The sequence below is a fragment of the Thunnus maccoyii genome, chromosome 2 (genome assembly GCF_910596095.1).
Source record: "Thunnus maccoyii chromosome 2, fThuMac1.1, whole genome shotgun sequence".
Taxonomy (NCBI): Eukaryota; Metazoa; Chordata; class Actinopteri; order Scombriformes; family Scombridae; genus Thunnus; species Thunnus maccoyii.
Genome location: NC_056534.1, coordinates 37,127,876 through 37,141,513, shown reverse-complemented (window position 1 = coordinate 37,141,513; position 13,638 = coordinate 37,127,876). Strand labels below are relative to the sequence as shown.

General features: G+C 40.4%; 1 protein-coding gene across 3 annotated transcripts in view; it reads right to left on the bottom strand.

Moving 5' to 3' along the window:
• Positions 1–13,638, bottom strand: part of LOC121912028 (phospholipid phosphatase-related protein type 5-like) — a 55,961-nt gene that overhangs the window by 27,335 nt on the left and 14,988 nt on the right. The gene's annotated exons all lie outside the window — the stretch shown is intronic.

Genomic DNA, 13,638 nt, shown 5'->3' with positions numbered 1-13,638 from the left:
CAATTCATGAAAGATGGTTTGTGCGTGAGAGAGACAGAGCGTAAGGGAGAGAGAGGTTATGATAAACATAGAAAACATCAAAAAATAGCATGCTATTCTGCACAAATGAGACAGATGCATAAGTGCCAATTATTCATTTATACTTCAGTAAACAGCACCATAACTCCTTTGCCCAGTTCTTTAAAGGAAGAAAATATGCACAACTGCGTAGTAAGCTTCTCTAAATCTGTAACTGAATGTTTGTTTGCCCTGCGGGGAAAACGGCCTGAAACAAAAACTACAAGTTAAAAACAGAATGTGAGTTTAAACATGGAGAGCTGCTGATGAGTCTTTTCATAATCTGCAGCCTAAATGTTTGTTTAAATGAACTTGTATTGTATTTGAAGGACAAATTTATCAGTGCAAAAACATAAGGAGCCTCTACTGGCAGGCTGAGCTGGTTTATAGCTTTAGGGACGTGGAGGAAGAGGAGATACAACAGCTTTGGCCGCTGTTGGTAACAATTTGTTCTTTCACCTTAAAGGGGTTACAGTATGTAGCATTTCAAAGGTTAATAAAACATTACCACTCTAAATTACCATATCAATAATAGTTATCAGTTCTTATTCACTAAATAAACTTTAACAGTAGAGGAAGACATGTTGTTTGTTTCTCAACCACAAAAGGATTGGCTGCTAACTGATTTGTCATAACTAGACCTCAAGCAAGGAGGAGACCTCAAGGAAATGAAAGCACATCATTTGTTTGGTTGCAGTGGGATGTGTCGTCATACTTCTAACAAATCAACTTACACAACTTACATTTAGCAAAGAGGAAAACTTTCTCAAACAGAAAACCAACCAGAGGTGCCAGTTCCTGAAAACTTAAACATCATTAAGGCTGCAACTAATGATTATTAATTGATTTGTCTAAAAAATATTTTAAAAATGGTGAAAAATGTTGATCACTGTTTCCTAAGTCCTCAAATGTCTTCTTTTGTCCCGACCAACAGTCCACAACCCACGATCACAGGAGATTAAAGAAACCAGACGATTAACATTTAAAAAGCTGGAATCAGAGAATTTGGACATTTATTCAAAAAATGCCTCAAAGCGATTAATTGATTATCAAAATATTTGCTGATTAATATTCTGTCGATTGACTAATCGATAAACCTTCTGATCATTGCGGCTCTAAACACCATTTCATCAATCAACAAACAAATGAGTTTTAGGAAGAGGCAGATAATAATATTACAAAACAACTACAACATTTATAATAAACATAATAATAGTGCAGTGAATAGGAAACAAAAAAAGTTTCAAAATGCAGGAAACCTGGTGTTCAATTCCCAGATCAACATTTTTGCCACTGAACAAAGCTAAAGTGGTTGTGGTGGATGAGCTTAGAGAAAGTCTTGGTTTTAGTTAAATCTTAATAAAGTAAACACACATCTCACACTTAAAGTCAACGCTGACTTTTACAACATTTATCAAGGATCACAATCTTTCCTAAACCACAACCAAATACTCAGAGTACCAAACATGACTAAAATCATGCTTTACTATTCTGTACTAGCGGACATATTGCAAGAGCAGATTTTGCAAGGAAAACGAATAAAATACATTGTTATAAAACATTTTTCAAATAGATTGACTATGAACATTTTGTAGTTTGGCAGATAAGTTCAATAAAAACACTTCAATTATCTTGCTAAACAAGAGTCTACAGCCATGCTAGCAGCAGTGCTTTTAACTAAATGGTAACACTGGCATGCTAACACGCTCACCTTGACAATGCTACCGTACCTGTGTTAAAGTAGGTTTACCATGTTAGCATGCTAACATTTTCTAATCAGTACAAAACACAAAGCACACCTGAAGCTGATGGGAATATAATTAGTTTTGTAGGTATTTGACTATAAATGGAAATGTTCATCAATGTGACATTTTGACCTGATGAATGTCAACAACCACGTTTTCTGTCAATTGATCCAGTAAGTGTTGAGATATTTCACAAGATAAGAGAAAATGTTGACCTGCTGCTGGTACTTGAGGAAAACAGTCAAAGGATCACCAAACTCATTAGATTCATCATCTGGGTACCATAAATATCTGCACAAACTCTCATCACAATCCATCCAGTAGTTGTTGAGATGGTTCAGTCTGGATCAGAGTGGTGGACCAACATCACCATCCCTAGAGCCATGCTACTCTCTTGCAAGGCAGCTGGATTCATAAGATCACAAGATCACATGAAAATCCATCTTGTCAAGCTTCAAGTTACGAGCTTGTGTCCGAACCACCGGTGGTTCAGACCGATCAGTGTCCTGTGAGGACTCTCATGTAATCTTGTGATCTCGTGAATCCAGCTGCCTCGAAGGTAAGAAGGTGATAGACGGTGATAGACAGATGGTTCATCCAATCTTCTGCCAAGTGCCTGCCCTTTTCCAAACAGTTTCCAAGGACGACTTCTCAGATGGTTCTGTGTAACAAATCATCTGATGCATCAGGTTACCATGCCGCTAGCGTGGTTAAAAACATAATTTGGGCTGCATTATGTTTCTTCAGAACATATTGTTGCAAATTAGAAGCATATAAATGTAATTTCTATGACAGAATTGGTCGTTACATCATGTTAACTGTGTTTGCACTCTGTGCTAATTGAATTTTGATTTATTCATTTAAATTTTGATTTGAAGGGATTTGATGGAAAATCCTCTTGGTGCTTTAAAGCACTAAATAGGAAACATCAATTGTGGCAGATGGCTGAAACAAGTGACAAACCTCTGAGAAAACCTCCTTCAAGATGTTCATCCTCTTCAGCATAGTGGCAGAGTACCCACTTGGACTAATGCTACAGGCCGGGGAAGGGGAGACTCACTACATGTAACACTTCAGCTTTATTACACAGTGAAGGGTGACAATGAACATGTGAGAGAGAGGGTGACCTAATTCAAACTCCCATATGCTCTGCTGTCAGATCTGCTGCTCTGCAAGTTTCCCTTTCCTGTTTACTTTACAGTCAATGAAATTTGGTGGATGATAACATGTATGTCGTGCAAAATCAAACAATTGATCTGTACGTTCCCACAGCAACGTGCAAACTGAATCTAGTTCAATCTGTTTATGGGAGATGTTGTCGTCTTTACACTGAAGGTCCCCAGTGAGGAGAGAGTCATACTGGAGGGATGATGTATTCAGTGACAACACACGTGCCCTGAGGGCCACAGAAACACACACACGCACATAAACATATCCACACATGCTGGTGGCACACCATACAAACACCCCAAGCTTGAAGTTTATATATAGGCCAAGAACATCAAGCAGCTCGTTCCTCCACGTTTTTCTATGTTTGTTTCCATCTACATTAGCTTTGCGTGTGTGTGTGGGTGTGTGAGTGTGAGTTTCCGTGTGAAGCATGTGTGTGTGTGTGTGTGTGTGAGTATGTTTGTAGGCATGTGGGTGCATTCCCATGTCTCAGGTGGAACTCTGACACAGGCATGCTGTGTTGAACATTTCTCTCCATCATCCGTTCCTCTTTTCTCGCTGAACTACAGAAGGCTTGAAGGAGGGAGCGAGCGAGGGAGGGAGGTGTAGAAGTGTGGGAGGAAGAGCGTGAGGGAGGTCTACAAACACCCATCAAAGTTTAAACAAACATTTGAAGACAACTGTAGAAAAGCACGCTGGGAGATTATGCATGTCATTTTGCATCTAGTTTTGCACTAGTGACACATTAAAATCTGCTGAACTTATTGACGATACCGTCAGTCTGAGAGCTCCGACAACCATGTACGCCAAATAATACATGAGAAGACAAGTTATAGTTGAAAGCACTTTATATTCATTCTGGGATTACATGACTAAAATACAAAAGTTCCAGTAAATGGGGTCATCTGACTTCTCATTAAAGGGTGAAGCTGGTGATTTTTCTTATTGTCAACAAATCTCACGTGCAGAGCGAAACCAACGATGAACTCATCCCTCGTATGAGTATTGTGTGTGTGTATCCAAAGCCTGATAAATCTTATTCCTCTATGCTGTAGACCTCCATTGTTGTCCAAAAGCTATTAAAAACATGTCAGTGAGCCACACCGCTGCACTGGGTGACATGTTCCTTTGTCCTGAAGACAATGGCTACGGTAGTTTGTTTAGAAACGGCTCCAAAGAGTAATAACAGCGATCACATTCAGTCTCAGGAGAGCATTGTGAGGCACATGCAATTGTGCTTGCACGGGAGCGCGGTTCCATTTATAGCTCGTTGTGACACGTATCACAAACTCTTGACTTGTAATTACTCAAAGAATCTCAGAACAAAGTCAAGAGGTTGTGATATGCAGCACAACAAGCTAATGAAGCTCTGTAAACGGAAGCACGCCTTACACGAAACTGCTCTCCTGAGACTGAAAATGTGATCGCCGTCATTGGTCTTTGGAGCCGTTTCTAAACAAACTACAGAGCCCAAACTTTTCCTAATGAAGGAACATGTCACCCACTGCAATGGTGTGACTCAGTGACATGTTTTTAATAGTTTTTGGGCCACAATGGAGGACTACAGCAGGAATAAGATATATCAGGCTTTGGATACACACACAATACTAGTAAGTAGGATCAGTTCATTGTTGGTTTGACTCTGCACATGAGATTTGTTCACAATAAGAAAGATGTAGAAAAAAAGCCTTACCCTTTAACACAAATGTTAAATATAGCCTCCCTGTTGAATACATTTAGAGCTCATATATGTCATTTTATCTCCCTTCCCTCCCACATGAACACATAACCGTCCATTTTCCTGTATGAAGTGCAGCCACATTCAATTTCTCTAAATATTCACGAAGGTCAGGGGTCAAAGTGGGCTGGAACGATCTGGAACGGCGTTCTGGCGCCTTCAGTTGATAAGTAAATAAATCTGTTTGGCAGTTTCATACATAATAATGTCAAGCAAGTTCATTTTTCATGTGCTGCAGCCTGGTGTTCCTTCCGGCTGATGCCATCAAGATATTCACTCAACAAATCAGAAGGTACAAATCAATTTGGGAGTTATTTTGAGGTGAGTCATTTTTCCCCGCTGCACCACTACACCAGATCTTTCCAGGGTCCCCCCACCTGCCAGATCCCACTTTAACCCCTGATAAAGGTCAAAGCAACTTCAAGTTGATGCTTTCTAATTAGCACAGAGGCACATCCCTCAAAGGTCACCTTGGGCTATTAATCTGCATACAAATATGGCAAATACAGTATGAAACTACTGACAAATTTACAGGCATCACATGGCAGCTACCTTAAGGTGTTTGTCATTGTAGATGTCAGAGGAGGTTCTCTGCAGATAACTCTCGGTCACAGTCAGTGCAAATCAAGCTCTGGTTCATTGTCCCTAAACGACCCTGCTCTTGCACCTCATAAATTACATATGAAGTCCAGCAATAAGTGATTTTGGGTGATAATATCGAGCTGGATTTCCAACAATCTTCTTCACTAAGGCCTCAGCCTCAGTCTGTCACCTGTCACCTCCACTCAGAGGTCTGTTCACTTTGTTCGTCCACATGTCAACGCCTGACTCTTTCCCTTTTTTTCCTCAATATTGTTCAGAGTCCAGACCTCAAATGGACATCTGTTCCCTTCAAACTGTAAAAGCAAATGAAAATGTTTGGTTTTTATGGATGATGTACTTGTAGGAGAAACATATCAAAGCACTGTGGTCTGACTCTAATGCTTGTTGTACTTGTCTCTGAGTGATCTTTTGGGATATCTGGCTTGCAGAGAGGGTTTGAAATAAATGACCAATCAATCTTCAACAAATCATCACATCTAATTAAACATCTGATTAATAAAACCAGCATCAGAGTAATCAAATGGCTGATGTGATTGGTTGCTGGTACTGCTGATTCAACTGAGACACCTCAGTCTGAAGCTCTGTGCAACTTTTAACCATTGTCTACATATTGTTTCATTCTCCAGTCTACATACATGTAGACGAGCAGCTCTGGCTCTCAACATCCACAATATAAAATCATTGGCAGCTGCTTCCGGCACACAAACCCACACAAGGCCATCGTACGCTGCCTAACAAGCCTGGGCTGATTGACTATCATATCTACTATTAAAGAGGTTTCTAGTCTATATCACATTCATTTTTCCTCAAGTCTGCAACTTCCCAACACAAAATGATGGAGAGACAAACAAGACTGGTTTCTTAAATAAAGACCTGGATCCCCAAACACTTTGTCAAGAAGCCAAATAGAGGAGTCCGGTGGGATTTTCATTTTATCCCGTATCAAAGGTTCAAAGGCAACAGTTTAATCGAGTTTTCAAAGTAATTTTGGACTTTTGGAAGTTTGTTGTCATCTCTGAATGTGAAATTGATCAGTTTAGTTCAGTAGTTCAGTGATGTGAGCAATAAATCCGGAGCGGCAGTTCTTGTGAAATGAAAAAAAAAAAAGGCTGTATTTATTATTTTCTCATTATTTTATTATCACAGAAGACTTTGCCTCTCAGCTTTCTCTCTCTCTCTCTCTGTTTCATCTCAAAAGATTTGGCAGTTTGAGATTAAACTCACAGAGAATGTCACCAACCCCGTCTATATCCCCATCTTTCAACAAATCACATACTTTTATCTTTCCCACTTTGAGATCAGTGGTACACCAGGCCGACAATGAAGACAAATGGCTTCTGCCCACATGTTTGTTTGACAAAAATGAATCTTTAGAAGTACTTTCAAGAATGAAGAAAAGAAAGCTAGTGCACTATGCATTTTTTTTTGAAGTAATACAACAGTGTACAATGAGGTTTCAAAGGCTCATGCATCACAAACTCCCACTTAAACCTACAGAGCCTTGTAAACATCCAACTGAAGGATGAATAAGACACAATTATTGTTGTTTCATATTTCTCTCTGGGTGACAGTGACTGTAATCATAAATAGTACACAGTCTGTATAATGTTTGAGGTCTTACTCAACTTAACTGCACCTTTTCCAGATTCAGATCCTGCTTATATCACAGCGTAGGTAGGAATAGGTGTTTTTTTTTAATGAATGACAAATGAGGGATTAGACTGTTAATGCAGTGAAACCCAACTTAATTTAACCACTAAGACCTGTCAGCATAAATTTAGCCACAAGATGAAACCAGAGTTTATAAAATAAGGAAGATTTAAGAAGATGACCCTTTTTTCTGGCTGACCCAGTAAACTAAAAGGACTTATCAGGCTGTGTAATTACAGCTTAATGCTCATACCTCTGAACTTCAAAAGGGAGCGAAAGCAAGGAAATCAAAGAGACTAATATGGCACTGATGTGACAGAAACAGAGGAAAATCTCCTGCTCTTAAAAGCCCTTTAACTCGAAATGGGAAAAATAAAATGTGACAATAGTAATGTGTTATGTAGGGAAAAAGGGGCGGTGGGAAGAGATGTGGGCATCGCTAATGTCTCCTGGGGCAAAAACTGTGAACTTGCACATAAGCGGTGTGTGTCTACCCTTGGCCTGCGAGGAGCGGCCAGATGGCAGAAAAGTCAACTGATAAAGTCAAACATGTTTACGGAGGGTGAGAATGTGCGGACGGAGGCTGGTGTCGAGATGACAGCACCCCCCGCAGAGAGAAAAACGAATGTCACAGCGCTCAGGATGAACTGGAGACATGCTGCTTTATCTTAGCTGTCTAAATGTCTGGTGCATTTTAGGAGGAGTGGAAGCTATAGTATCAATGAGTTCTAACCAGCGTGCAGGAAGATGAGCAGTGTGTCCTCTTTTACACTTTGGTGAGTGTGGTGTGTCACTGCACACATCATATAAACCTATATTTTACCTTCCTAGTAGTTAGTTTTTATTTCCATGTCATGTCATGTCATGTCATGGGATTACAAGACACCCTTATAAATAAAATATATATATATAACATGCATCTTCTGGTAACACATATACAAAACCCCCAAAAACATCAGTTATAAGATCATTTCTTCTGTATGCTTTCAAATATTCTGTGAAAAATTTCACATAAATAGTACACTGAATAGCAGAAGAAAGAAGTTTATCATTATAAAGGGGTTTTAATTCTCATTTCTCCATGTAACTGGCTAATTTAAAGTCCCCCTCCCCTCAAAAATGAGTTTTCCTCTTGTTCCTTCAATTGGATGTTTGAGCTTCACTGTGCAGAATGATGTATGTGCAGAGTTTGTTTTCACATTCATCACCTAAACTCTGATGTTTAAGAGGTGGACCAGTGAGCATGATTTGTGACATCACAACCAATATACAACTACAACTTACACAAGTCTCAGTCTTTGCGCGTCATCCATATTTACAAAATCCATTTCTAAAAAGATTCGTCTCACTAAACAAAGCGAGTAAAGAGACCAATAGAAATCAAAATTCATATTGCGTAAAATTCATTTTCTATATTATTGTTATGACACAGCACTTCTCTTGCTTCAGGCTGACAAACTGTCCACTTTCAACATTGATTGATAAAATATCAGAACTCAACTGGGGACATAAAGATTCTTAGATAATATGACATCGTTCAACATAATTCTCTGTAGCATATCGTACTAAGCGTACATCTGTTTTTAAAGTGTGCTCATGAATACATTATATACTACTTGAACGTACACATAAAATGCATCTATCACCTTTACTCACAACAAAACATGAAATAAACACCTGTAAGCAGAAACCTGGCAGCAGCAGCAGCAGCAACAAGGCTTTTATATTATTGTCAGGTTGGTTTCAGGTGGTTTGACAGTGTTACTCCCCTCAGTCTTCAGCAAACAAGCCTCCCCAAATTAGCATGAGATGAGGCTGAAACACCTCTCCTTTTTTTGTGTGTGTGATTTGGTTCCCTGATGAGTTCATTTAATCACTTGGTCATGTGATTAGACCCGGTGAATATTTCACAGCAGCTGAGGTTTCATCTCTCTGATTTTCAGCAGTTGATTAAAAAAAAAACACACAAGGTCTGATTTTTAGACCACAAACACACACAGGAACAAAATCATACACACACCACCCCATAACAAATATACTCATCTGCATAAATCTCATAGAAATGTTATAGAGGAAAAAAAAAAGCCAAAATACTCACTGAGGCATGTGATAGTGAACAAGCAAACGAATGGGCTTGACTGCCTCCTGGTGTCACTGGTTTGTATTACAACACATTGAACAAGACAAGTGCAAGATAGATGAGCTGACTGATAGAAAACAGTGGACAAGCCAGAGGGACAAAGTCTTAAAGAGAGGACGGGGAGCAGTAGAGGGAAAGTGGTGGAAGATAAACAGACGGATAAAACATTTAATGAGACATTAGGATATCACAAAATGTGCCGGGGCAAAGCTGAGCGTGCCACTGGGAAATAAAAACTGAGGGAGGCAGCAGAGAGAAGAGAAAACAAAAAGGGGAGAGAGGAGGCGTAGGGGAGTAAATGAGGATATATGAGAGTAGAAGAGGGTGAAGTGGAAGGAAAAGTAAAATACAAAGAGGGAACAAGGGAAAGGAAGAGGTTCAAAGCAGGCATTCATCTTTTCCAGATTTTCCCTCGCTCTCCTCCTCTACCTCTATTCTTCATCTGATTACTGGGTGTATTTTACCACCATGCCTTGTTGACTCTTTCCTCAATCATTTTTAAACCCACACTCTTTTTGCTTTATTTCCTCCCATGTCTCTCAATCATCCTTTCTGTCAAAAGTCTGTACATCAGCTCTGCACCTCCAGCTTCACTCCCTCACTCCCATTCTTCCTTCCTCTTCCTCCTTTCTCCTTCTGTCTATAACAGAGTGACACATGCAGAGTTTGCTTGTGCCAGTGGACTGTGCGGGTGAATATAACACATTGAAATGTACACTGCTACACACCAAAGAACAATCTCATAATTTTACAAAATCACCAGTCCTCAAGTGCACATGCCCCCGCATCTTGCAAACAGGGAAGAATAAAAGCAGATGAAGGCTCACACAAACAAGCTTGTTCTATGGATAAAACCCTACAGTGCAATTAAGTTGGTTTTTTTATCCCAAAGCTCTCTATTTAAATATATAAACACAATAAATACGTATTAATTTTTAAAACAAACTACTGTGTGATATAAATTCCTTTTGACTAATAAAGATCTTTTTAATGTCACTTCTTGGAAGCAAGGAAATAATTTCAGTTTGACTTTGATGCAATCTGTCCTTGAGCCAGAACGAGTGCCAGTTTCATAAATTGTAATGAATCTTGATTTCGGAATTAGACTCTTTAAGCATTTAGCTGACCTCATTCAGAGCAACATGCAGCATGGGCAGCAGCGAGAATCAGTACGCATTTCTGAATCCTATAATTGCATGTAGCTCTGGAAGCAGCAAAAGCGAGAGACAGAATATATTACATGAGCAATCAAGCAAGGATCTTATATTTCTATTTCTGATAAGATAAAGTAGCCTCAGTGCTGCAGCTGAGATAATCTACTCTACTCAATATACAGCAATGATATGAACCTATATTGTGATATACGGGGGTCTCTCATCCCTGCCTACCTAAAGTGATAAGAGGTGGGAAGCAGCCAGCTAACAAGTGTTTCAAACATCCACCCAGAGTGCACAGAAATCCCAGCACAGCAGACAGGCGGGCAGGTGCTATTCATGGAGTCTGAGAGATAATGAGGGGAAAACTAGGGGAGAATAATGTGACAATGAGCTGTTACTGTGTCTTTGTGGTGGTGTGTGTGTGTGTGTGTGTGTGTGTGTGTGTGTACTGAAGAAGGAAGGGACACAAAAAGAACTTGTGTGAGCATTTTTATAAAATGAGCATGAAAACTAACACCAAAGAATGAATCTATAAGATATTCCATTTTTTTTTCTCTCATACCATCTCTGTCTCTCTTATGTGGGAATAAGAGATGTTGATGGTGTATAAATTGCCAATAAAGAGGTTAGAGAGCAAAGATAATCATTTGTAGAGTATAGTCTACTTTAGTCTGGTGCAAGTATGAAAAAGAACACTAATAGAGTAGTTTATTAAGCATATTTGGTGCTTAGATATGGAGAAACTGTGAGTACAGTACAGTTCGGTTGGGAGGTCTTGGTCTTGGCACAAGTCAAGCTGTGTGGAACAAAACATCTTTAGAAAAAAGTAAACAGAAACAACAAATTGCCTGGAGGTAGACGATGTACTGAGGCAGCGTCAAACCCAGCAGGGAATATGGACGTACATGCAGAGAGGAAGATGCTTTGTTGTAAAGAACTGTGGGCCTGATGCATTTAGGAGGCTATTCATTACTGGAGATACCTATGCAGTGCTGCCTAGTTCACACCAAAAACCGAAACGGTGAAAGATGCCAGACGACCTCCGTGTTCAGACAACAACATATATCCTGTCAAAACTCAGGGTAACTGCTTCCTGATATTGATGCACTTGGCAGCAAAACCAGGCGCTGAAGAGCCTATGATCAGCAACAAGACAGATGAAACAAAATGCAAGTTTACTCGGTAACCTTCAGGAAGAAATACTGTAAGATTTATGTATCACTAATCATGCCAAATACATTCTGTAGGAAATGTATGTGTTTTTTGCTGCACGCAGTCACAGGGAGATGGTCAGTCATAGTGAAACTCAAAGTGCTACACTATCAATAAAACAGAACACACAACGTAAAGAAAATAATATTAATAATAATAATAAGAGTTAAGATGAAAAAGCTTTGCTGAATAGAAAGGTTTTTAAAAGAGACGAGGGTCTGCGCTGCCCTCAGATGGTTAGGAAGGCTGTTCCACGAGCGTGGTGCAGCAGAGCAGAAGGCTCAATCCCTGGTGCGGAGCTTAGTACTGCTGGGGGCCCGGAGGAGCAAGCTGCTGGTAGATCTGAGGGTGTGGGTGGAGGTTTGTGGTGTGATCAGTTCCTGTAGGTAGGGAAGAACAAATCCGTTGATGGATTTTTATGCGAGTAGCAGGACTTTGTAGTCAATCCTGAAGGAGACAGGGAGTGAGTGCTCTGAAAACAGAACTGGTGTCACGCCCTGGGACACACTGGATGCGTGAGCGGCACGTGCACGTGTGTGTGTGTCGCTGAACTGCTGTGTCTGTCACGCTTGCAACGTCCACACTGGAAGCGTGTCTGCTGCTGCGCTGCAGCCATATCTTTCTCGTGTAATTTGTCGGAGCCACCCAAAACTGTGAAAAATTACAGCTGCAAAAATAATATGGTCTGGGTGAAAATGACTGGGTAGTTAAAGTTAGGTGGCCTTCATCACCATGGTTACAATAATAACCACTTGGTTGCACTAAGGGAACGTTTGTAGTCATGGCTGAAAGTAAACAACTTTGACTGCCAGGAGAAAACGGGAAACGAACAGTCGGCTCTCATTCCAAAGACCTGCGTTTCATCAACCCATCTGACCACCGAAACGTCACACTACTGACTAGTATAGTACGGTATAACATGTATATATAAACAGAGAAACATGAAGCAAAATGAGAGAAATATTACTGAGGAGGCAGAAATGACTGAGTATGCACAAATCGGGGTATTTACAGGAAGCTGGGGAATGAAAGATGCAAGCAAGCATGGACCAACAGCTCAGAGACAGCATAAGCCATAGACCTGAAATATGATGTGGTCCAATGCTCAGGAGTCTGTTTACTTTACAAAACTCTCCTGTGTGCCACAGGAGGATGCAGCCACAAGGCATGTGGATGGAGCGAAGAAGGAAGAAGCTCTGTTACTCTGAGCTGGCAGTCGAGGCTGAACAGCAAAGCTGGAGAGCCAGGACACATTCTGCGAAGGCTGGGTGCCATGAATTTGTAGCTACAGTACATCCACTCTCAGTTAACACTAATGATTATCATATCTTACTATAATTACACCAAACTACTATTCACTGGCTACAAGTTGTATGCTGAGTGAGATCCACTCAAAGAATCCACTTGTAGTCCCTCTGAGCTCACCTTCAGGACAGATTTTCACAGTAGTTCTGTCTGGCCTAGATCACATCGACTTACAACCCTCCTCCCACCCACCAGCATCTAAAGCAAGTCAGGAATCAGTTGTATCAAAATGACTTTTTAAAGAGGGCCCTTTGAAGCAGTGCCTCTGTTAGGCCTCGGACCAGTCTCTTGTGTGGCTTCGCAGCGTGACAGATGTGTCGGCAGCAGTGTGGAGCTAAGAAGACTTGAGAGAGGAGTAAAAGACAGAGAGCGCAACAGAGAGAGGGACAACTCATCTGCTTTCCATTACGTTATTTTCCTCCCATGCTACTAAAAGTGAAATTGTGTATAATCTTCCCCGATTAGTCCAGTTCTCACAATTTAAAAGAAGAAGGAAACGGGATGAGAAATAATGACTATGAGAGAAAAGAGATGAAGAGAGTAGAGATGGAGGAAGTATGGAAAGTGTGAACCGAGAGAAAGAGAGACATAGTAATCAAAGTTAGCTACAAGCCTTGAGACAAGAAGCGATGAACTGACAGTGAGACTGACTGAGAGAGAGGAGAAGGGCCATCTTCATACAGATAAACTGATAAAGAGGAAGAGCAGACAGAGAGCGGCAGACAGCACAAGACAGAGAGCGAGATAGTGAGAAGAAGAGGAAAAGAGAGAGGGAATCAGCAACAACATCACAAGAGTAGAAGAGGAATAAGACTCTGCTTTTGAATTAAAACAGAAACGGGTAATGAGATGGTAATGTAA